A 26,297-nucleotide genomic window follows, 5' to 3' on the forward strand; every position below is an offset into this window, starting at 1 on the left:
TGCTTTGGCACACTTTGTTTGAAAGACAAGCCAGAGAATGTCCCTGTAACTTGGTATATTTACTTACTTTACATGGATCTAGTCTTTGCAACATGTTAATTTTCTGTTTAGCACTTTTTTAGCATATTCTCATACAAGATTCACAATATAACAATAGACTCTTGTCGAATACTGCAAATCCTGCTACAATTCAATTTAAATACAGGAGCTTTTGTATGCCTTCCTTGAACTTCTTCAGCTATTACTTTTTCTACATTCCTAGGAACCATTTTCTCCTTTGGAATGGGAGAACCCTCTTTCACCTCATAACAGCTACCATAAGTATCGACTGCATGTACTAAAATGAAGTTCAACAGTGTCGTGTAGCCCTTTATTACCTCCAATTATTACCTGACCCTTTTGTTTGTTGTTCTCTGGTGACCTTTTTGCTATCTGCATTAAAAAAGAGACGTACAATGTGCTGAAATTATATACCGAACAATTAACTGATTTTATTGTATTGTGTAAATAATTATGAATTTGTATTTTTGTATTACCATTTTTATATATTTTAACCATACTGTAATGTTGAGAAACACTGCAAATGTTTCTTTTTACTGTAGTATACTTTTTATGCCTACATTGTGTTGGTGAAATAAAGTTATTCTGACTGACTGACTGCATGTACTAAGGTGTTCTTTTAAGAATAGCTTTCTTCATTAAAGAAAGGGTCAGTGCTGGTAATCTGCTTCCATTCACCAGTAAAAGTTTTACAAAAGTTAGTTCTATTAACCAGTCTTTTTTTTTTTTTTTTGGTTTTATCCATCATAAACACCACTGTTTTATGCAGTGTTCACAATCTGTTCAATATTAAGATACATATTTTCATTTCAACTCAAAAGCTTTATCTTCTACTCTTTCAATCAGTTGCATTTGCTTATAAGCTGCTGATCTTTTACACAGTTTTAAATTCTTTAAAAAAATTTAAATCACTCGACTTCTAAACAGTCTTCTCTATATACTTTATACTGTTTCTGCCTTCCTTCAGATGTGTATTTTTGTATAATGAGTTACTCTTTCAAAATAAGTAATCCCCGTTCGTTTCTGACTTGTTGTTAAAGTTTTGTTTGTGTTTTGAACACTTTCCACAGTTTTCACATTTCTGAATATTGTTTTAAGAACCTGCTTAGTTCTCTTACCAGTAGATTTCTTTTCCTCTACAATAAAGTGTCCATCCTCCATTTTTTCTTTTCATTCTTCTTTAAGTAATACTGTTTATTGTGCTGTTCTATTTTGTTGTTTTTCTGTCATCTTTACATCTTTTGTTCCAACTAAAGTATGTATCTGAAAATAAAGAATACTTTTAATAGTATGTTATATAAATTAATCATCTTAAATTATGCATATCACATTACTCATAACAATCAATTAGTAGTTGATTAAATTATACTGTCAATAGCTCCTTTATCAATGGATATGTACGATTTCTAACTATATATGTCACAGAAGGTGTCCATACTTGAAAAACTGACTGAGAGGATGAATAAGTAGGTATACTCTTTCAATTTATGCATGGATCATGTTGTGCTTTATATAAAATGTAGGAAAGTATGAAGTATGTTCAAGTGCTTCCATGAGGCATGCTTAGCATTATGACGTGGTACTAAGACTGAAAGATGAAGTAGATATGTCAATGTTTGCCCAGGACCATGATAAACTGTTTACTTTTTAAGTTAGGATTATCAGGTGCAGCACACATCTTAGAGTACATGTACAAGTACAGAGATGAATGAGAAATGGAAAAAGTCGGACATTAAAACTTTTTAGAAGACTTTTTCAGTTTTGAGCACACACATCACGAAGTACATCCTATTTGCAGTGTACCTTTGCAGAGAGTGATATATATTAGGATACTGGTTAATACACTTGGGGTCTCAAGTTGGCAATGGTTTGCACCTTGTCCAAGTAGGGACCCTTCCTTCTAGTCAGGATAAGGGAGTTACACTCCTAAAATAACCCCTGCTCACGTCCATGGTAGCTTGGCATGAGCAGACAGGCTTATCTTAAAGGCAGTGTGTAAAGCATTTACAGAAAACCAACAGTAATACAGTGAATACACTACAAAAGGACACCACACCAGTTCAGAAAAATATCCAATATTTTGATATATCCAATGCAAGACCAAAACTATAAAAAAATCCACAATAGAGTACTTAGAAATCTTCAGTTATCAAAAAAACTTGAAATAAAGAGTTTTGAAGTCGATAGCTCTGTCTGGGGCTATCACAGCATTGTAAACAACAAATACAAACAGTTCTGGCTGACTGCAGTGTTACGGGCCAGCTGCGGTGTTGGGAAGACCCGCAAAACAGTACCTTTAGAAATGCAGGTCGTCAGCGACCTCTCGTTGAGCTCCAAAGGCACTGCGTCCGGAGGTTCCGGAGGTTGGTGCAGGGGTTGTCAGGTCCTTGCAGATCGAACTCCTTGCAGTTGAAGTCGGGAGTGCCAGCGTCGGCAGGCGTTGGGTACTGCAGTGCGAAGTGCAGGGTGTGGTGCCCTCAGGTCGTGGTTCAGGCAACGGCTCGGTTGCGGTCCTCCAGCGGCGTTGGTGAGACCAAGGTTGTGGTGCGAAGAGATGCTGTGCTCGTCGCGGTGCTAGCAGGTCACGGTGGAAGCAGCGGCGTCATCATTGCTGAAGAGCTGTTGTCGGCTGACAGACAGGAGTTGATGGTGCCGGCATCGGTAGGCCAAGACTGCAGTGCGGGATCAGGACGTGCGTCATGTAACTTACGAGCAGTGCCCTGGAACCACGGTGCAAGCAGTGGCGTCAATGTCGGTATGAAGCGCCGTCATCGGGGATACCAGGGCGACGGCATGAAATGAGGCAGTGCCGAGTGCGGTGCCTACAGGTGGCAGTACAAGCAGCGGCTCTGCGGCGGCATCAGGTGGTGGCGTCGGTGAGACCGGGGTTGTGGTGCAGCATTGCAGCAGGGCCCTATGCGGTGCCTTCAGGACACAGAATCTGCAGCGGCATCATAGACGGCGTCAGGTTACTTTTCTTCTGTTGCAGCACAAAACTCACAGTCCCCATGGCTGAGGGCTGAAGAACTTGAAGTCTTTGCTGTTCATGAGACTTCTTCAATAGGGGGGCAAGCTCTACCTCAAGCCCTTGGGGAAACTCACAAAAAGGAAGTTGCAGAAAGTTCAGTCCAGTCCTTTCACTGCCCAAGAGAGCAGCAGCCACTGCAGGCCAACATAGCACAGCACACAGCAAAGTGGTAGTCCGTCCTCAAGGCTTCTCTTGGCAGTCTTTTTGGTTTCAAAAGATTTCTAAAGTTCTGGGGTCTGGGCCCCAATAGTTACACCACCAAATCCTTTGTTCTCTGAAGGCAGAGAGTATCTGTACTCAGCCCAAACCAGTTCTATCTTCACTGGTGCAGCTTCCTAGCAGGGGGTGGAGACAGCATTATGCAAGGCAGACCTGGCCCATTCAGGTGCAAGGAAATCTCATCCCACTACTCTAAATGCAGCCCAGGTCTATTCAGCCCAGCCCTGACCCATCAGGCTCTCTTGAGCCACTGCCCCTCTCCAGCCCCTGTCATCTCAAAGACATACAGTCAATCCACAACCCCAGCAGATGCCTACAGGATGGCTAAACAAGGAAATACCTGCTTTCTAAAAGTGATATTTTCAAACACAGAATGCAAAAATCATCTTCACTAAAAGATGCATTTTGACATTCTGAGTTCAGACATACTAAACTTTATTTCTCTACCTTGTTCCTAGGGTCAGTTAGGTTTATAAAATGTTATAAACAAACTCCCAATTCTGTCCTATGGGAACAGGCAGCCTTGCAATGGTTAAAAAACGAAATACACTGTAATTCACCACCAGGACATGTCACACACAGCAGTACATGTCCTACCTTTCACAAAGCAGCAGTTGCACTTCCCCACTGGGAAGTGTTCCTCAATGCGCACTGCTGGGGGTCCAAAAGTGGTAGGCGTGCTCAAATAAACCAAAGTAATCCAAAGTCAGTATGTTCTTTAGTGTATTTTGCAATGGTTTGTGCTCATTAATTTCATGAGGGGTTTACTTCATTTTATAAATCCATTAATTATTGTCCATAGTGTTTTGAGCACTTTAGTGTTAGCCCCAATGCATTTCAGGCAGATACACCGCCCTTCTTCAGGGGGTAAATGCCTAAGGAGACAAGAGAGACGAAATGAGGCGATCAAATTCCTACAGGGGGTTAAAGTAATGAAAGTATCAAGTGAGCCATCAAGAAGAACGAGTGTTCAATCTGTCCAGTTGGGAGCACGAGGTATCGGGCGAACAATCAGGTGAAGAATGGGTGTTGAAACTGCCCAATGACCACGACATAGTAAAGTAGAACAGAAAATGAGGTGAGAACTAGTGAAGGGTTTAAAAGCGAGTGCCAAGTGACCGATATCGAGTGACGACAATAGCGTCTCATTAAAGTGGTATTATAATCAAGAGAAACGTGAAGTCATGTAACATTGTGCATGATGCTAAAGGAAATCATGGCATGCTGTGTTGAGCTATGTATAACTTGTGTCGCTCACAGCGTGCACAAAGAAAGCAAAGGAAATTACCTAAAAGTTATTTGTGTCATTTAAGATACTCAAATGGCGGCTCGACTCAAAATGATGCGCCTGGTGACTGACGCCATACATACCCGTAGTGGTAGAAAGCGAAAAGGGGACAAGCAAGGTGAAGGATGTATGACGTTACAATGCATACTTTTACCACGCATGCCTTTACAACGCGGTATTTACAACGAATACCTTTACAACGCATAGTGCTTTGGGGCGCTGGATAGTGAATAGTTTAATTTACTATTCCAACTCCAGTCCCCGAGGATAGTAGGGAAGGTGTTGAATAGTAAATTAAATCTATTCCCTATCCTAGAGCGCCCCCCAGCGCAATGCGTTGTAATGGTTTGCGTTGTAAAAGTTGCGTCGTAAAGGCACTGCGTGGTAAAAGTTGCGTTGTAAAGGATGTTTCCCCAAGGTGAAAAGTGAGAAGGAAACCGGTACCCAACTAGAGCGGCTGCCATCGTAGACAACACAAATAACTTTCAGGTAATTTCCTTTGCTTTCTTTGTGCACATTCGGTTATCTAGTCTATTGCATTAACGGGCATCCGCAGTACGCCATGATTTCCTTTAGAGTCATGCATGATGTTACATGACTTCACATTTCTCTTGTTTTTAATACCACTGTAATGACACGTTTTTGTCTTCATCCGATATCGGTCACTTGGGCTCTCGCTTTTAAACCCGTCACTCGTTTTCACCTTTTTTTCTGTTTTACTCCACTATGTCGTGGTCATTGAGCTATTTCAACACCCATTCTTCACCTGATTGTTCACCCGATACCTGGTGTCTTATTCTACTCGCAACTAGACAGTTTGAACACCCTTTCTTCTTGATCACTTTCATTACTTTAACTGCCCGTAGGAATTTGATCGCCTCATTTCGTCTCTCTTGTCTCCTTAGGAATTTACACCCTGAAGAAGGACGGTGTATCTGCCCGAAATGCCTTGGGGCCAACACTAAAGTCCTCAAAATACAATGAACAATAACTAATGGATTTATGAAAATGAAGTAAACCGCTCATGAAATTAATAAGCATAAACCATTGCATTAAAGATCGTACTGATTGTAACTTTAGATTACTTTGGTATATTTGAGCAAACCTGCCAATTTTGGACCCCCAACAGTGTGCATTGAGGGACACCGCCCAGTGGGGAAGTGCAACTGCAGCTATTTTGACAAAAATGCTCAGGTTTAGGGGACGATACCTCAGCGCACGCCCACGAATTTGATAGCAATCAAACCTTTCGGTGTAAATTTGAATACTATGGAGTGCGTGATCCAATAACTTTTGATCTACCTTTAACATACACAGCACACTGCCCACAGGGTTACCTTGGGCCTACCATAGGTTCGACTGACATGTATTTGGTATTTGGTTTTTGGAGGGGTATTTGTAAAGCGCGGCGTTCGCTCCGGAAGGAGCATCATGGCGCTGTGAATCCTTGAGCCCAAATCGCAGAGTGGTGGGAGGGGGGAGCTAGATGGCGGATTTAGTCCAGTCGTCAGGGAGATTAAAAATCCAAGTTTTGAGGAGCTTCCTAAAGGGTTTCTCAAGAGTCTGAAGTCTGAGATGTCTTGGCATGATATTCCAGGCTTTGATGGCCAGGGTGCTAAGGGTTTTACCTCCTTTAGACTTCAGATTGAATTTGGTGGAGGTCATAAGGTTTTCTTGTGAGGATCGAAGGGAGCGACTGGGATTATAGTGAGGGAACCGTCTGATAAGGTAAGCAGGACCTGTATTGTTGAAGGCTCGAAAAGCAACAATGAGGATTTTAAAGAGTATTCTCTTGTGCAAAGGGAGCCAATGCAGGGTCTTGAGGGCTGTGGAGATTGATGATTTGCGTGGGAGTTTTAGAACCAGGCGAGCCGCAGTGTGTAAAACACTTTGAAGTTTCGAGATAGTTGACTTTTTAGTCCCTGCCAGAAGACCGTTACAGTAGTCCACTCGGGAGAGTATGAGGGCCACTGTGACTGCCTTTCTAGAATCAAGGGGGAGGAAATCAAAGAACTTTCTCAAAGATTTTATTATGCCGAAGCATTTGCCTGCTACGGACGTGACATGATGATCGAAAGAGAGGTCAGAATCAAAAATGACCCCGAGATTTCTAGCAGAGGTGACTGTCTGAGGGGGGGCTACAGAGTTGTCGGGCCACCATAGGGCAGGGCAGAACGAGGTGTTCTTTCCAATGGGGAGGATCTCAGTTTTATTTGAGTTGCAGCGAAGATGGTTAGCATCCATCCATTGGAATACTGCCGTTAGACAGTGTTTGAGATTGAGCTCTGTTTTATTAGAGTTATCGTCTAGGGGGATGATCAACTGAGTATCATCAGCATAGGAAGTTACGGTTATGCCGAATGATTCTATCAAAGTAAGAAGTGGAATGAGATAAATGTTGAAGAGGAGGGGGCTTAGGATGGAACCTTGAGGGACTCCAGAAGACACCTTTTTCTCATTGGATTGGAAGGAGCCGAGGGTGACAGTTTGGGACCTATCGCTGAGGAAGGATCTGATCCATGATAAGGCTGTGCTAGTGATGCCGATATCAATAAGTCTGTTGATGAGGATGGAGTGGGATATGGTATCGAAGGCTGCCGTGAGGTCAAGAAGGATTAAAATAGCCTTCTTCCTTTGATCCTGTATGGATTTGATGGTGTCGGTCAGTTCGATTAGAGCGGTTTCAGTTGAATGATTGGACCGGAACCCAGATTGCTGGGGATGGAGTAAATTGTGGGAATCAAGAAAAGTCTTAAGTTCTTTGTGTACTAGCTGTTCTGTTATTTTACCCAAAGCAGGTAGAAGGGTGATGGGACGAAGGTTGGTCAAGTCTGTTGGGGATTTGTTAGCCTTTTTCATAAGTGGATTAACCATGCCCTTTTTCCATACAGAAGGAACAGAACCGGAGCTGAGGGACAGGTTGATTAATTCGTTTATGATAGGGTTGACCTCGTTAATGATGAGGTGGAGAATCTTTGGGGGGCAGGGGTCAGAGGGAGAGCCAGATTTGCACGCAAGAATGGCTTCCCTGGTCTGAGTCAGTGTTACTGGAGTAAAGTTTTTGAGACTATTAGTAGTCAGGCACGGTTGGTCTGCGTCGGGGATTATGTGTGTTGGAGGGGGGGGGAAGTCTTTTTGAATGGAAGTAATTTTATCCTCAAAGTAATCAGAAATCCTGTCACATAGCTCCTGGGATGGGGGGATTTCAGGCTGTAGAGCTTTGGGGTTGGTAAAGGTTTTTACAATTGTGAACAGGGTTTTTTGCTTTTGGCTGGCTTTGTTTATGGCGTTTACATAGTAGGTCTTTTTTGCCAATTTGATGGAAGAGAGATAGCTTTTCCTCTGCGAGATGTAAGTGCTACGGTCATCATTATTGTAGGTTCCGCGCCATTTGCGTTCCGCTTTCCTGCAAAGAAGATGTGCGGAGGCTAAATCAGGCGTGTACCAGGGAGCTTTAATTTTGTTTTTCTTCAATGTGCTACCCTGTTGATTGAGTGGGCATCGTTTAGTGATTTCTTCTGAGAGCCAGTTATGAAGACGAACTGCATCTCTATCGATGTTACCGGATAGAGAGGGGGTACTGGTTGGGGAAAAGGTATGAAGGATTAGGTTGTTCTGGACCGTTTTCCAATTTGTAGAGTGAGCATTGCCGGAAGTGCGTTTTTTGCTAGTAGGAGGGTGGCCGGTAGAAATGTGGAAGGGGATGAGGCAGTGATCTGTCCAAATCTGGGGTAGGGGGGACAGGGTGGTGATAAACGGGAAATTTGAACAGACACCATCCAGGGTGTGACCAAGCGAGTGGGTAGGCAACTTGACGCTTTGTTGTAAGTTAAAGATTTCGAGTGTCCGCAGGAAGTTGCTGGTCTGAGCGTCAGCAGAGGTCTCGAGATGCAAGTTAAAATCTCCTAGGAGGGTGAAGTGTGGGTAACGAAGTAGAAAGTGTCCTAGTGCATCGTTTAAAGAGTCAAGAAACTTGGCAGCATTTCCAGGAGGGCGGTAGATCAGGCCACCGGAGAGGGAGAGGGAGTGGCTGAGCTTAATGGAAAAGCCAAGTCCTTCTGTGTCGGTGAGGGGGTCAAGGCAGAAGGTGTGGCAGTTAAAGGTATTCCTCAGTATGATGGCAACACCTCCTCCTCTACCCTTCTGTCTGTCCTGTCGATGGATGGAGTAACCCTGAGGGAGGGCTACGGTTATGTCGGGGTTACAGTCTTCTGTGAGCCAGGTTTCAGTAATCATGAGACAATCGAGGTCATGGTCAGCAATGAGATCGTGAATGTCCTGACTATGTTTACACATCGATCGGGCATTTATCAGGCCACCTGTGAAGAAGGGACGTTGTTGTTTGGGGGGGGTAGGTGACTCAAAGTCGAATTTGAGAGACCAGCAGCATTTAATGCAGCTGAAGGAGCTGACTGCTGTAGACAGATCGATTTTGCAGGGGCAGCCAGGCCTACCTCGAAGTTGGCGAAGATCATTGGGAGCATACCTGGTACGAAGGGGAATCTGGGCAGGGATTCCCGCGCTGTGCGCGGTCTTAGCGCGGACGGGCGCAGACGGGCTTGCCTTAGGCGCGCCTTCGGCGCGCAAACGGCGCTCCCGCTGCGCTCGTCCGCTGCGCTTCCTGTGCATGCACATTGGTAAGGAGAGGGGGCGTGGCCTAAGGGGGCGTGGCCAGCGCGCACGCCTGTGCTAATGGCGGCGGCTGGTAGAGGAAAGAGCGCGAGCAGCGATCAATTCGGCTGGGCGCTTAAGATTTTGCAAAAGGATGCGCGTGGGGACACAGGTAGGATAACAGTGACACCACACAGTTTTAAAAGCAGTAATATTTAAAAACAAGCAAATTTTGTAATATCAAAAGTGCAGGCAATGCTTTCAAAGTACCTCCAGCTCCCGGCTACTTTGCCTCAGGACTGGGAACAGATTCTGACGGGCGCTTGACAGTGAAGCTTTTTCTAGTCCAGGCGGGGGGCGTGGCCTAAGGGGGCGTGGCCAGCGCGCACGCCTGTGCTAATGGCGGCGGCTGGTAGAGGAAAGAGCGCGAGCAGCGATCAATTCGGCTGGGCGCTTAAGATTTTGCAAAAGGATGCGCGTGGGGACACAGGTAGGATAACAGTGACACCACACAGTTTTAAAAGCAGTAATATTTAAAAACAAGCAAATATTGTAATATCAAAAGTGCAGGCAATGCTTTCAAAGTACCTCCAGCTCCCGGCTACTTTGCCTCAGGACTGGGAACAGATTCTGACGGGCGCTTGACAGTGAAGCTTTTTCTAGTCCAGGCGGGAGGCGTGGCCTAAGGGGGCGTGGCCAGCGCGCACACCAGTGCTAATGGCGGCGGCTGGTAGAGGAAAGAGCGCGAGCAGCGATCAATTCGGCTGGGCGCTTAAGATTTTGCAAAAGGATGCGCGTGGGGACACAGGTAGGATAACAGTGACACCACACAGTTTTAAAAGCAGTAATATTTAAAAACAAGCAAATTTTGTAATATCAAAAGTGCAGGCAATGCTTTCAAAGTACCTCCAGCTCCCGGCTACTTTGCCTCAGGACTGGGAACAGATTCTGACGGGCGCTTGACAGTGAAGCTTTTTCTAGTCCAGGCGGGGGGCGTGGCCTAAGGGGGCGTGGCCAGCGCGCACGCCATTGCTAATGGCGGCGGCTGGTAGAGGAAAGAGCGCGAGCAGCGATCAATTCGGCTGGGCGCTTAAGATTTTGCAAAAGGATGCGCGTGGGGACACAGGTAGGATAACAGTGACACCACACAGTTTTAAAAGCAGTAATATTTAAAAACAAGCAAATTTTGTAATATCAAAAGTGCAGGCAATGCTTTCAAAGTACCTCCAGCTCCCGGCTACTTTGCCTCAGGACTGGGAACAGATTCTGACGGGCGCTTGACAGTGAAGCTTTTTCTAGTCCAGGCGGGGGGCGTGGCCTAAGGGGGCGTGGCCAGCGCGCACGCCTGTGCTAATGGCGGCGGCTGGTAGAGGAAAGAGCGCGAGCAGCGATCAATTCGGCTGGGCGCTTAAGATTTTGCAAAAGGATGCGCGTGGGGACACAGGTAGGATAACAGTGACACCACACAGTTTTAAAAGCAGTAATATTTAAAAACAAGCAAATTTTGTAATATCAAAAGTGCAGGCAATGCTTTCAAAGTACCTCCAGCTCCCGGCTACTTTGCCTCAGGACTGGGAACAGATTCATGTAGAACAAGGGAAAGTTGGGACCTGGCAAATGGGTGCACTTGTCAGGTCGACATGGCAGTTACAGGCACTGCGATGGCAAGTCTGAGTTACCTTTTAAGGGCTACTTCCGTGGGTGGCACAATTAGTGCTGCAAGCCCACTAGTAGCATTTGATTTACGAGCCCTGGCACTCTCAGTGCACTTTACTAGGGCCTCACCAGTAAATCAAATATGGCAATCATGGAAACACCAATCCATAACATAATTTACAAAAGGAGCACTTGCACTTTAACACTTAACAGCAGTGAGAAAGTGCGCAGAGACACTAAACCAGTGAAAACAGAGTCAAAACCGGGAGGTCAGAAAGCAAAAAGAGACGGGAAACATGCCAAAAGATGCCATGTCTAACACCAGTCAAGCCACTCTTATTAGTGTGAGTGTTTTTCCAGAGACATCAATGAGTCTGTCAGTACCTTTTTTAAGGCTGAGATAACACATGTAAAGTAGTGTATAGGCACTAGACTACCTCTGTTTCAGTTCATATGCTGTGTAAATGTATTTCAATGATCCTATATGTGTCACTTTCTAATTATCATACAGGGCAGTAAAGAATTAAGGTGTGTGCACATGTGATTCCATGAGGCCTGCCTAGTTTACAGTTTGTACTTCTGGGAGTGAATGCTAAAGTAGCTCTGATAATTTTTGCCCAGGGGTATCATAGACTGAATAGTTTTTTGTGTCTGGGTGATTGGACTACTCTAGGTGTACTGCCTGAGTGATTGGATGAATGCATGCATACTCGCTGGGTGATTGTATGTCTGTTTGGGTAGTGTCTCGTTTTTTGGATTAGTAAATGTGTTGTACCCTATTGATTGTATAACTGTGATGGTAGTGTTTTGCTGAAAGGATAAGTGAATGTGTAGTACATGTGTGACTGAACAAGTGTAGGAGTAGTACTTGGATGATTGCATGAGTGCGTAGTTACTGCCTCGGTAATTGTATGACTGTATAGATAGTGTCCGAGTGATTGTTAGAGAGTTTGAATAGTGCCTCTTAGCTTATATGAGTGTATGGGTACAGTTTGGGTAATTGCATTAGTGACCAGGTAGTATAAGAGTGTCTTAGTACTACATTGGTGATTGGGTGAGTGCATGAGTAGCGTATGTATTGTTAAATGACTGCAGAAGTAGTGGCAGGGTGATTGCAAGAGTATTTGAGTAGTGTTTAGCTAATTGTATAACTGAATGACTAGTGCTTCTGAGACTGAATGCTGAAGTAGCTCTAACAATATTTGTCCAGGGCATTAATAGACTGGATAGTTTTAAATTAAGCTCATAGGCTGCACTACACGTGTCAGTCTACACATAGAATTACAAACATATGGTAGACACTGTAGCATTCAGATATCCGAACTTAACAGAAATACGTTTTTAGTTCCAGGCAGACACATCACTATCTATAGGCCACTTGGAATGTTTCTTTCCAGAGAGTTATATGGAAAGGATAGAAGATAATACATTTGGCAACATGTTTTAAACCTCACATTTCTCTTCCACTTTCATTACAGAGCCAGACCTCAGCATAGCAAGCCCAAGACAAAATAAAAGGCCCACTAATTTCATGGCATTCATATTAGTATCAGCATCATTTTAGAGACCTCAATGAGTGTGTCAGTGTCTTTCAGGGGCACAATAACACATGCATAGAGCCTATAGGTAATAGGGTACCTCTGTTATAGTCTGTATGGTGTATAAATGTGATGTGTTTAGAAGAAGCTGCATGGGTCACTTTCTCCTTATTATACAAGGCAGCAAGGTGAGAAGTTGTGTGTTCAAGGGATTCCATGAAGCCTGCCTAGCTAAGAGATCTGTACATCTGAAACCGAATGCTGAAGCAACTTTAACAATGTTTATCCAGGGGAATAATAGATGTATAGTGTTTAAGTTAGGCTCATCAAATGCACCACAGTATCAGTCTATATGTAGAAATACAAATATACCTAAGACATGGTAGCACTCAGAGATGCAAACATGACAGAGTATGCTTTCCTTTTAAAGCTCACACCTCACTCTCTATGGCCTACTTGAAGTGTACCTTTGTAGAGACTTATATAGACTAGGATAGAGGTTAATACATCTGCCAACATGCTTTAAACCTCACTTCTCTATACCAGTTTCACTAGAGAGTCAGAGCTCACAAGCCAGGCTTACGCCAAAATGAAAGACTGGCTCTTGTCATGCCACTTTTGTGAGTCTCAGCATCTTTCCAAATACATCAATGAGTGTGTCTCTGCCTTTTAGGGGTGAGATGACACATGCACAAAAGCGAATAGGTACTACAATATCTGTTTTTCGCACTGTTTGCTCTCTAATTGTGTATAGAAGAAGCTCTGTGGAACAGTTTCTGCTCATTATACAGGGCAGTCAGCTATTAAGCTGTGTGTTCAAAAGCTTCCATGACATCTGCCTTGCTAAGGGACCCGTGCTTCTGGGCCTGAATACTGAAGTAGCTCTAACAAGATTGGTGCAGGGGAATGGGAAATTGCATAGGTGTCAAGTTAGGGTAATTAGCTGCAGCTACACCATATGTGTCAGACTACACGAAGAAGTACAGACACAACAGAGACAGACTCAAAGCACACACCTTACTCTCTAGGGCCTACTTGAACGGTACCTTTGCAGAAATGTATAGAGACTACAATAGAGGTTAATACATTTGCCAATATGTTTAAAACCTCACTTCTCTCTACCAGTTTCACTAGAGAGTCAGAGCTCACAATGCCTGGCCTATGCCAAAATGAAAAGCTGACTTTTATCATGCCAATCTTGTGAGTCTCAGCATCTTTCTAAATACCTCAATGAGTGTGTCTCTGCTTTCTAGTTGTGTGAGATGACACATGTATAGAATCCTACACTACCTCTGTTTCACACCACATGCTCTCTAATCATGTGTAGAAGAAGCTGCATGGATCAGTTTCTACTCATTAGAAAGAGCTGTCATCTATGACGCTATGTGTTCAACTGCTTCCATGACGCCTGCCTAGCTAAAGGATTTAGGCTTCTTGGACTGAATACTGAAGTAGCTCTAACAAGATTTGTGCAGGGATATGAGAGACTGCATAGTTTTTAAGTAGGGTCATCAGCTGCACCACATATGTCAGACTTCAAGAAGAAGAACAGACATACCTGATACATGGCAGTAGTCACACATTCAAACTTGACAGTGTGCGCATTCAGTTTGGAACACATACATCACAATGTACAACCTACTTGCAATCTACCTTTGTGGAGAGTGCTTGCAGAGTATTTTTCAATCAAGCTGTATGGACCACAATACTGCTTAAAAGTTCTGGAAATACATTTTAAAGATCACATCACTATTTACAAACTACTTGCAGTGCAACCTTGCAAAGAGTACATACAGAGTACTTTACAGTCAAGTTTCATAGACTAAAATAGAGTTTAAAACTTGAAGAAGTACATTTTGAATGTTACATTCCTCTACCAGTCTCATTAGGACACAGTATTTTCTAGTGCTTGTCCTAAAGAAAAATCAAGCAGACTTCACTGTGTGACTACCTTGTTAGTGTCAGCACCTTTACAGATATCTAATATTTTTACTGCTTACTCATACTATCGCATTCTCTATTATTATTTCACACCTGAAACATGTTAGCAATCTTACTTATCGCTAGAAATTACTATTTAATACATATATTCTATTACATATTAGCCTGTTCATCCCTTTACATATTACTATATGTTGCTATGCACATATCAAACCAAAAACATATACCAGTATTTACACCAATTTAAGGCACAGTAAATAAAATATATATTATTTTATGATATAATGATTCACGACTTCTATAAACAGTTCATCTCATACATAAAGAAATTAATAACAATCACTTAGAGGGTCCTACGCCATTGATCACACTCATTACACATTTGTAACTTACCTGTGAAATTTCACAGAAAAATCTGAATATATCCAAAATGTTTAGATATTTTTCTTTTCCACACAATAAACATGATGTACCACTCTTAAGAAGGAAGAATCAGTAATATCATATTTCCCCTGTCATTCTCAGCATAAATTAATGTAAGTAACAAATCAAAATGTTCCCTTTATTTTTTCGAAATCTAAAACCACTTTCCATTGGACAGTTATAATAACCCTTCATTAACCACTTCTATAGAACTCAATATGGTTGTGTAACTTACTGGAGTCGCAACTCCACCGGGGCACCGAGCGTCAGCCCCAGTGTAACGCCGCAATGGAGTCGCAGATCCTTATGGGAGTTCAAAAAGCCATTTCAAATAATATTACTATAGTTTTTTAACAACATTTTATTCTCAAACATACTAATGAATTCACCTTTCAAGCATATAACATGTATAAAATAATACAGTTGATACTTTAAAAGCACACTTTACTCTAAACCCTTCCCCCACACTGCTTCATCTCAGTTTCCATAGCAATAATTTATGAAACATTCAACTGTACCAGTAAGTCAAAAATTCAACATGTTTTTAACTACAGCACACTAGCATCCAATTCAAATGTAGCAGGTGTGGTTAAATACTTGAAAATGTAAGCGTATCCAGCATATTGAACCTTTTCATGGTTTATCCACAGTCAATCAGGAAAATCCTTATTTTGCAAACTAAGATACAAACTATTTTAAAGTATAAAAAAGTGTATGAACACCCAATCCCTTATCTCATTTTCTTAAACTAGATTCTGCCCTCCATTTCTGATGCCTTTGATTATACAAACTGTCACATTCAGCTACAGACTTCTTCTGATTCCTACTGCTCCTTACTTCAAAATGCTTTCAAAATGCTACCCTGAGTCACACTATGTTTTCTGGGGCAACAAGTATGTTCGAGACAGCGGTATTGACAAAGTCTTGTGTTTGCACAATGTGGATATTAAATGGTTTGCACAGGGAGGATTACAGTGACACATATTCGCATTCCTCTGTCCATAATCGGACGGGCAGCTTTAATACATATGTCTATCCTACCTCTTTTTAACTTCCTTTTTAGTGCGCCCCCTGCGTAATCCAGGTTTCATTTTTTTAAAAAGTGGATGTTTTGATTTCCTCCTTTCTTTGGGCAAAAAACAATTCTAGGCTTGCACTTATCAATTTATACCTCCCATCTACACAAGGAGGGTTGTCCCTCCCAAATATTAGAGAATATTATTTTGCTTCTTTTGCACACCATAGCTTCAGGTTTTTTTTTCTAAACGATCATGAGGCAGACAATTTTTTTATGAAGATGTTGTTGGAATCTAAAATTACTGATCCTGTTAGAATTACGAAGGATCCAAAAAAGGTTTGTTATAAGTCCCTACAGTGGGTTTTTAAACAGAAAACACAGCTCTTGAAATTTTATGGCATGTTTAAAACAATTAGTACAACAAATTTAATCAATTTTAGCTCTGGAGAGTGGCGTCGTTTGGACAATAATATAGTGAGACTTTGGAAGGAGAATGGCTTTGAGAAAATTGAGGACTTTATCACAGGGAATAGATGGAAATCCTGGGAGGAAATTTCTAGACAGATCCATCATGCTTGTACAATATTGAAATGGTCTTTATTTTTGCTACATGCGGATCTTAGGGAGTTAGATATAGGTAATCTATTTTATAAAAAAGTTTTGTCTATAGCATTAAATAATCCAACACAAAAGAAGATCAGTACATGGATTAAAATATTAAAAGATGACAACGGAATCGATTCCTCTAATAAGATCATAAAAAGGTGGAAAAAGAGGGAAGACATTGAAATTAGCAAGCTGACATGGGATAAGATTAATAAATTGAATAAAACCATCTTCCGCGGCGCTAATTTCAAACGTATGCAAATTTATAATAAATGGCTAATTTATAGAACTCCCTCATTCCTCCACAGTATTTATCCCCAAGTTGCCGATAAGTGCTTCCGTTGCGAAGGAAAAGGCACCTGGAAGCATATTGTCTGGGAGTGCCCTAAAATACAGCTATTCTGGAGGGAAATAGAAAAATATCTTTTAACTATGATCAAAGCCACTATTTCTTTTGATGAGTTAACTTCAGTCCTAGGTTTTTCCCCGAGCCACACTCCTCACGATGAAACCTTATTTATAGCCTCTCTCATAGCTAAATCTCTTATTTTGCAGTCCTGGAAATCAGAGTCAGTACCAAACCTCCAGGCATGGAAGACAAAATTATTACGGATTCAGTGTAGGGAAAGAAAATACGCACTGAGATCAGGGGCCCTTAAGAAGTACGACAAATACTGGAGTGTGTTTGAATCCTAGCTTGATTCCTTTCGATATCTATTTTTAACAACTTCCTCTAATATTAGCCTGCTAGATCGCTATTATGATAGTACTATGCACATTGCACTTTATGACTAAGTTTTAAACTGTTGAAATTCGAACATGTTTCTGTATATAAATGAAGCTAGTGGTAGATGGGCCTAGATTTTGATTCACATTTTTTTTGTATTAATTTTATCAGTAATGTGTTATGCAAATATTTTTGCACTTATGCACACGCACTTTAATTCGTACTGTATCAATTCCGCTGCTAATGTGTCATGTAATGTTTATTCTTTGATTATGAACTCTCAATAAAAATATTTTAAAAAATAAAAATAAAAAAAGTATGTTCGAGACAGCGGTATTGACAAAGTCTTGTGTTTGCACAATGTGGATATTAAACGGTTTGCACAGGGAGGATTACAGTGACACATATTCGCATTCCTCTGACCTAATGATTGTGCGCTGTGGTGGCAATGACCTAGGCACAATAACTGGAGTAGGATCGGAACTCCTAATGAAGGATACCTTTACATAACTAATGTCACTTTTCCCTCACACTGTCTTTGTGTACTCTGATATATGCCAAAGACAGAAATGGAAGGGGTCAAATCAGTTCTGTCTACAGATTGTCAAAGCCAGGAAGCGTGTTTATTAACTCCGGGTTGAGACCTTCACTCCACCCGTGCAGTGTGCAGAGATTTGCCTTCTCCGCATTCCGCAGAGGAGGCAAATGTCCGCACACTCTGCAGCGGAGTGGAGTTGGCCAGCCCCTGCCTCCACCCCATTATAAAAAGTAATTAAACATTATTAAAAAATAAATGTAAAACCATTTACCTGGCATGCGGCGTCCCCGGGCTGCCCTTCTCCTCTTCTTTGCCCTATCGGTAATCCTTGAGAAAACTGTGCATGCACATTCTCTCACTGACCAATACAGGCAACTCAGACATCCAGTCATGCACACATACAGACATCAACACACACATTCATATACCAATACATTCACTCACACACTGAATCAGACACCCACACAGCTACTCACACACCTACTCACTTATAATACAGTTACTCACACACCCTCTCAATTCCTAGTAGATATCAAGCACTTATACTCACACACATATATGCAGACACTGACACAAGCATATACTGTGACATACAATCTCTCTCACACTCACTTACTCAACTATATAACCACTCACCATACAGCCACTCATACACCAACTCAATCACCCATCTATCCACTTACACACCATTGATGTACACATACAGACAGTCATATTCCCTCTCACTCACTCATACAGACACTTATATACCTGTTCCCTCGCCCATATACTCACTCAAGCACCTTCTCATTAACCATTTATAGCCACTGATACATCTGTTCAATCACACATACAGCCACGTAATCACCCTGTCGGTCACCAGTGCAGCTACATACATTCGCACTCACTGAGCCATACACATAATCACACAGGTACTAACTTACTCATAAACCCACTGACACACCCAAAAGCTCACCCATAGAAAAACTCACATACCCATTCACTCATGTATGCAGTCTCTAACATACTCAGTCACTCTTCTACATACCATATACCTACCCACTGACTCACCCATACGGACATTCCTTCAGCCATTAACCTTAATAAATACATTTTAGAAAGCATTTACAATCACTGGATTATGTCATCAGTGATGTAATTTGAGATGTCATCAGTGATGTCATTTCAGATGTCATCAGTGATGTCACTGACCATGCTATGAGTGAACTCTTGAATTTCTGCCTAACTATAATGTCCCTGTAACTTTTTTTTTTGTGAAAATATATATATATATATTTATATAAATTCAAAGTCCCGACTTACTTTTTAGTCAGAAAGCACACGGACAGCTTCTTGCTGAAGTCGCGTTATTTATTGCAGATTCCACAGCAAAAACAACTCTACGCGTTTCAGGAGTTCACCTCCCTTTCTCACGAGTAAAAGTGTTAGTGATTTTGATAGGTTTATAAACAAACATGTGATTTAGTGAAAAACAAACATAGAAAGCAGACTCACGCTGCAACTAAAAAGTGAATTGATACTATGAGGAAACTTAAACGGATTTTCAAAGTTCAGCCATCTTATACCATTTCAATAGTTCTCGATACATTATTGACAATTATTAAGCGGCATATTCATGTTTTACAATTAATTAGTAACCGAGTGGAAAATTATACAAAACAACATTTGCTTAAATAACACTAGTCGAACGCTAGTCTGCATAAAGTTCTCCTAAATTTCTTTATCACTTGTGGTTTCTCCCCAGTGGGCTGTTTCTTACAGTGGAATTATTTACATGCTTGGCATATTTCATTTCTTTTATCCCAGCATCTGCATAACCACCTACAATATATTTCTTGTGGTATATTACTTATAGCTAGCCACTAGCCAGTATATGTTCTCATCCGCGATGCTTTCGTCATGGAAATTAATTTCTGACCGTACATTTGCCCCAGTGGGCATAGAATCTCAATGTCACATTTAATAAGATACACAATGTGTCATCAGTGATGTCATCAGTGATGTCATCAGTGATGTCATTTGAGATGTCATCAGTGATGTCATTAGTGATGTCATCAGTGATGTCATTTGAGATGTCATCAGTGATGTCATCAGTGATGTCATTTGAGATGTCATCAGTGATGTCATCAGTGATGTCACTGACCATGTCATGAATGATGTAATATGTGACATGATCAGCAGTGGATTGCGGGTGCGCGATATATAGTTAGTACAACTAACTATATATGGAATTTCAATGGTTTTGTGTGAGTAAAAAAAGGTTTCTTAAATGCTAATTCCTAACTATATATGGTCTCTAACCTATGGTTTTTTCTGTGAATTTTCAAGGTTTTGTAAATGCTAATTCCTAACTATATATGGTCTATAACCTATGTTTTTTTCAGTGAATTTCAATGGTTTTTTAATAGCAAATATCAAAAGCTTTAAAATGTATTCTTCTTTAAATCAAAAAAAATATTTTATATGTTTTTAATACAATTTTTTTATGTATATATATATATATATATATTTTTTTTTTTTGTTTTGCTTCCGGTCCGCGCACCGGGTAGCTTCCCGTTAGCTCAATTTGGTGCCGCGACCCGGTCCGCGAACCGGTAAACGTTCTGTTTGCGCAACTACCGCGTTAGAAAACAACATCGTGACGCGTCGCGTAAGCGTGACGTATCGCGTTGTCGCGTGATACGTCATATGACGCGCCGCGTTAGCGTACCCGGAAGTGAACCGGTACGCGAAGCGAGGCGCGAAGCGCAGCTTCCCGGAAGCGATCCGGGACGCGGCGCGAAGCGCTTAACGTAAGCATAACAGGTCATGTGACTTGTTAATAACACTTTTCATTGGTTCATTTCACTTTTAGTTTCCTAATGATGTAAGGCTAGGTCATGTGACCTAAAAGTAACACTTTTCATTGGTTTAGAACTATTGTTTTTCCCAAATGATGAAAACCCCTCCTTGTTTCCTCACACTGACTTTCATCTTTGTGAGAGGAAGACCTTTTTTCTTCACTTAGCAATGGCAAGTGTTGTAGCTTCAGCTGGTGCATCCCCACCACCACCACCACCTCCTAGGAAGAGAGGACCACCTGCTGAAGTTATCATTCAGCAAGAGGAGGAAGAAGAGGAAGAAGAGGAAGAGCAGCAACAGAGGGAGTTTTTGCCTGAGGAGCCCAGGAGGTCTCATGTCAAAGAAAATTATATTTGGCAATTTTTTAAATATCCCCGGGGCCAAAAAAAAGTGAATGCCCGGTATGTAACTTGCCTTATCTGTAAGAAAGATTTGTCCAGAGGGACAGATAAAAAATATAGTTATGGCAATTATACAATGCATCGCCATATGGAGAGGTGGCACCCTATCAACTACAGTGCTGCGCAGTTACGTGACCAGCAAGATAATCCCCCTTCTGTGGCCAGAAGATCAGTTGTAGAGGAAGTGACGGGACCAGAGGCGAGGGAGATGATCCCAAATATACAGATGAGGTTCGGGGAAGTCAAACAAGTGTGTGTGCGTTGCGGTCAGTTGATTTGCTACAGAGAAAGTAGCATCAATTTAATCAACAGAGCTATCGACAATCATGATTGTCCAAAACGCCCCAGAAAATAAATTATCTTTTTTTTTTTGTTGCTCCTGTTGAGCCCTTTACAATGAATCGTTTTCGTTCCCCCCCCCCAAAAAACCCCCCAAAAATATAAAATCGTTCAAAAAATACAAAAAAAGTAAAAAAATGTTCAGAAAAATAATAAAAAAATATAAAACAACAAAAATAATTTTAAAAAAAGTTCTTTTCAGAACTACCTCCCCTTTATAAAAAAATTGCTAGAATATTTAGCACTCTGGCAACCTCTATTTCTTTATGTTCGTTTCCCGGTTCGCTCGCCGGTATGCGAACCGGGAGCGAACCAAAAAAAAATTACAAAAAAAAAGAAGAGTAAGTATAAGGGAAGGAAACAGAGAGTAATGTTAAAAGAAAGACAGCTATAGGGACTAAACCAAAGATACTGTTTAATAGATCTATTTACCGAAGAAAAGATGGAAGAGGGTATAATTGTGAAAAACAAAATAGATAAGGAAGTGAAAGAAAAAAGGAGAGTAGAAGAATAACAAACAAGAGTTTCTTAGAGAATGTGACTGAATGATCAAATTAAGATTAAAACATTGGAATAACAGAGAGAAAAAACAGAATGCAGAAAAGAAGAAGTAACAGAAAAGGAATGATTGAAACAGCAAAGAAATGTAAATAACATAGGGGCATATTATCAACATAGGCGATAAAAGTTTTGCTGCTTTTATCGGCAGAAAGCTGCTAAAGCCGCTTTTGCGGAAGAAAACTGCCGCTAAAGCCGCTTTTGCAGCAGTTTTCTGCCAATAAAAGCAGCAATAATTTTATTGCCTGTGTTGATAATATGCCCCTTAGTGTGCTTGAACTACAGAGAGAAATCATAATGAACAAGAGTGATCAGTCAGAGACAGTGAGAGTAATAGAGACGGAGTGAGTGAATAGGAGTGAGGAACTATGAGAACAGAGAGAGTGAGAAAAAGAGTGGAAGGAGTAGAGTAAGTAAGTAATAGAGAAAGGAATGAGGGAAGTAGCAAAGGCAGGAAAGTGAGGGTTAGAGAAATGAAGCAGTGGAATTAATAGAAGTTAAATGTGATAGAAATGTAACGAAAAGAGTACAAAACATATACCTTATAATTGTCATTAACTTAGTCACTTGTTATTTTTATACTTTCAATCTGTGAAAGAGAGAACAAACATTTGAAAAATATTAAAACATGTATTTAAAAATTAGAAAAGATTGAAAGACAAACAGTTTTTCAACAACTTTGACACTTACAGAAGCCTCTGCTTCACCATACCCCCTACACAGTCCTAAAAATATACATTTTAAACTAACAGTATCTTGATGCAGATGAAGTGAGGCATATCTTGCAACATGCTGCATGTTTTGCACTGCTGCTGTCTCACAAAAGTGACGCAATGGCAGCACAAAAGAGGTGCACAGCCATCATAAAACTGTCCCTAACATTTTAAATGATTGTTTCAGGATGCCAATAAGGTGTGGCCTATCCAGAGGTTTGTTTGAGGTGAGGCCTACTCAGGGTTACAGATGAAATTTAGAGTTGTTGAAGAGTACAGAGGAGATAATACATGTCCAGGCCTACCAACGAAGTGAGTCATGTCCACTTCACTCTTGAACAAAGGCCACACCTCCTCTGTTTCCCTGGACAGGCCTAAAGTTGATCTGCACAATGTAATTCGTAATGTTAGGAAACACAGGTGATGTAATTGAAAAACGTGCAATTTCTTTTGCTCATTTCACAATCACATCACTTGTGTTTCCTTTGCTTAGGTATCTAATTGTGCAGATGTAGTCCAGCATATAAAAGAGTACGCAGAAGTGCAGCACTGCATGCAACAACTTTGACACTTACTGAAGCCGCAGCTTCTGCATACCCCCTACACAGTCCTAATTATATGCATTTTAAACTGACGGTATCTTGCTGGAGATGAACTGAGGCCTATCTTGCAACATGGTGCATCTTTTACACTGCTGCTGCGTCACAAAAGTGACGGAACAGCGGCACAAAAGAGGCACACGGCCATCATAAATCTGCCCTTAACATTTTAAATGATTGTTTCTAGATGCTGATAAGGTGTGGCCTATCCACAGATTAGTTTCAGGTGAGTCCTACTCAGGGTTGCAGATGAAATTTAGCCTTGTTGAAGAGTACAGAGGAGATAATACATGTGCAGACCTACCAATGAAGTAAGTCATGTCCACTGCACTCTTGAACAAATGTCAAACCTCCTCTGTCTCCTGGAACAGGCCTAAACCTCATCTACACAATGTGATGTGTAATGTTAGGAAACACGGGTAATGTAATTGAAAAACGTGCAATTTTTTTTGCTCATTTCACAATCACATCACCTGTGTTTCCTTTGCTTAGGTATCTCATTGTGCAGATGTAGTCTATCATATGAAAGACTACGTAGAATGTGAGCACTGTATGCAACAACTTTGACACTTACAGAAGCCTCAGCTTCTCCATGCCTACTACACAGTTCTAAATGTATAACATAAATACAAAAAGTACAGAATTAATTCTACATGTTAAATTGTTTATTTTTGCTGTTCTCAGAATTTATCAAATTTCACTAAAAACAGTGACTTGAAGGTATTCATCATATAACAGCGGGGAAAAAAAACACAATCAAAATGATTGTCTTTAAAAAACCCATATAACATACCCAATCAGAAATCAGAACTCGTAAAAATTAACTTACTTTCCATGACATCGAAGGATATCCTATGAACAGCTTACACTCTGTTGTGCTGTTATTATTTTCAGCCCGCCACTTTCTGAAAGAAAAGCTCCATCGTTTTGACAAATATGTTACATACAATAAATGACTTCTCGCTCTCTACCACACTTTTCCACAAGGCCAAATCATGAAAGAGCCATTTATAACTCTTGGAATTCTTGTAAGCAAATCCCGTCATTTTGTATTTCCGCAACTTTCAGAAAGAAAACGTTCAAGATCACTTTCACAATCCTGTACTAGTAATATCTTACCCTTCTTGCTCACTCATGTTCCACATTTCCTATGACACTGATACTGCTTACTATGAAGCAGACTTACACTACCTCTATGACTACTACAATTATTTAATTCTCTACATCACTTTTAATCACAAAGCAATTTAAAACAGTACATAAAATTATATCAACCCCTAGAATCATTATAGGCCAGTTACCTACCCTAAATTCTTTCTTCTGAAAACAGAAAGTAAGAATATTTTTAATAAGATGTGTAATAAGTGGATGTTGTCAAAGGACCATCAGGTCATATAATAGCTGCAGTTAGAATTTTTTTTCTAAAATCAACGAGTGTGCAGCCACAACATTTGAAATTAAAGTTGAAAACTTATTTTCATCAGGTTTATATAGTTGGAATTTTTAAATGACATTATAAACAAAAGTTTGTTCAAAATATGTTGACAGCATTGCAGACTTACATTACCTCTACTCCATGTTTTGATTGGCTGCTTGAATTAGCTTATTAAAAGAAACAGTTTTTCTGAACTCATTCAAAGTGCAGTTATTTTTCCATGACGTCAAGTGTTATGGTAAGAACACCGTTTGCTTTGGGAAATACTCTGTTGTCCTTTAACTAATCTGTGCCCACCACTTTCTGTAAAAAAACATTCTTTTTTTTCAGGAAATAGTTAAAACTGAAAAATAACTTTTGACTACACTTATCCTCAAGGCCAAATAGTGTAGGAGCCATTAGAACCTCTTGAAATTCCTCAGAGCAAATCCCGAGATTCTTTCCCTGAAATTTTGGTTGTAAAAACACCAGGTAAGAATTTTTAAGGTCAAAAGGCAATTTTTTTTTTAAAGTTAAAACAGAATCATTGCAGAATGACCAGCCGTTTCTAGACTTCAAATAAGCTGTGCAATGTCCTGATGTTGTTGAAGGACCGTCATGATATATAATTGCTGCAGTTACAAAAGTCCTTCCTGATATTGACAACTGCGAAGCCACAAAATTTTTAATTAAAGTTGTCAATTTTGTTCCATCAGGCCTACATCATTGGAACATTAAAATGACATACTGGCCATATGTTCGTATAAATAATGTGGACAACATTTTAGACTTACATTGGCTACACTCCATGTTGTGATAAGCTGCTTTTACTAGCTTATTAAAGGACACTGATTTACTGTCTGGCAAAGTTAAATATATAAATTTTTCTGAGTCAACACTAGTAGTACTTGATACCCTACAGTTCTCGCAGTCATGCTGCCATTGATAAGAAAGCCCAAACAGGTGATCTACATCTACACCTTCATCTTGCAATACATCAAGCATATACATTAAAAACTCCTGACAATCTTGCTGAATATTTTGAGAGAATTGTGTTTGACCTGAACATTTGTCTAACAGATTTCGAATTTCAGACACACTTTCTATTTTTGTTCTATCAGTGCTACATTTCTCTAACACAGATTTCAACAAACTGCAAAATCTTTGATCCGAATTGACCACAATCTCTTCTTTTAAATTTTCTAGAGAAAACAAAACATTAACCACTACATTAGCATAGCAGTTGACACCAGAACTGTTTTCAAATTGAAAACCAACAACATCTTCAACAGAATCAACTTTCTTTCTGCTTATAATTTCGGGTTCATCGACTTTTTGTCTTTTTGCTACAACCTCTCTACTATTGGTCACATTTCTTCGTTTCTGGCCTACCACACATTTCTCAAACAAAGGATATTGAGGCAAATGTGGCGCATACTCTCTTCTTAACCTATTGTATTCCTTAACACAATCTAGATCCGCACAAATGTTTGTGACATCACACTCAATCAAGTACAATCCCGATAAAGTTCTGACTCGTGACAATGCCACATATGCCATACCCTCCTTGAACACAGAACTGCCAATATTCACCAATGCACTGTCTACACTTAAACCTTGCGATTTATGGATTGTCACCGCATATGCCAAGCAAACAGGAAACTGCTTACGGCGAACATATAAGTCTTTCACGAGCAAAAACCTAGCAGAGCAACGACCAATTAGCTGTACTTCCTCAATGCCATCAAATTTAATTTTTAAAAATTCAATTCCATCTCT

The sequence above is a fragment of the Lissotriton helveticus genome, chromosome 3_1 (genome assembly GCF_964261635.1).
Source record: "Lissotriton helveticus chromosome 3_1, aLisHel1.1, whole genome shotgun sequence".
In the NCBI taxonomy this organism is placed as follows: Eukaryota; Metazoa; Chordata; class Amphibia; order Caudata; family Salamandridae; genus Lissotriton; species Lissotriton helveticus.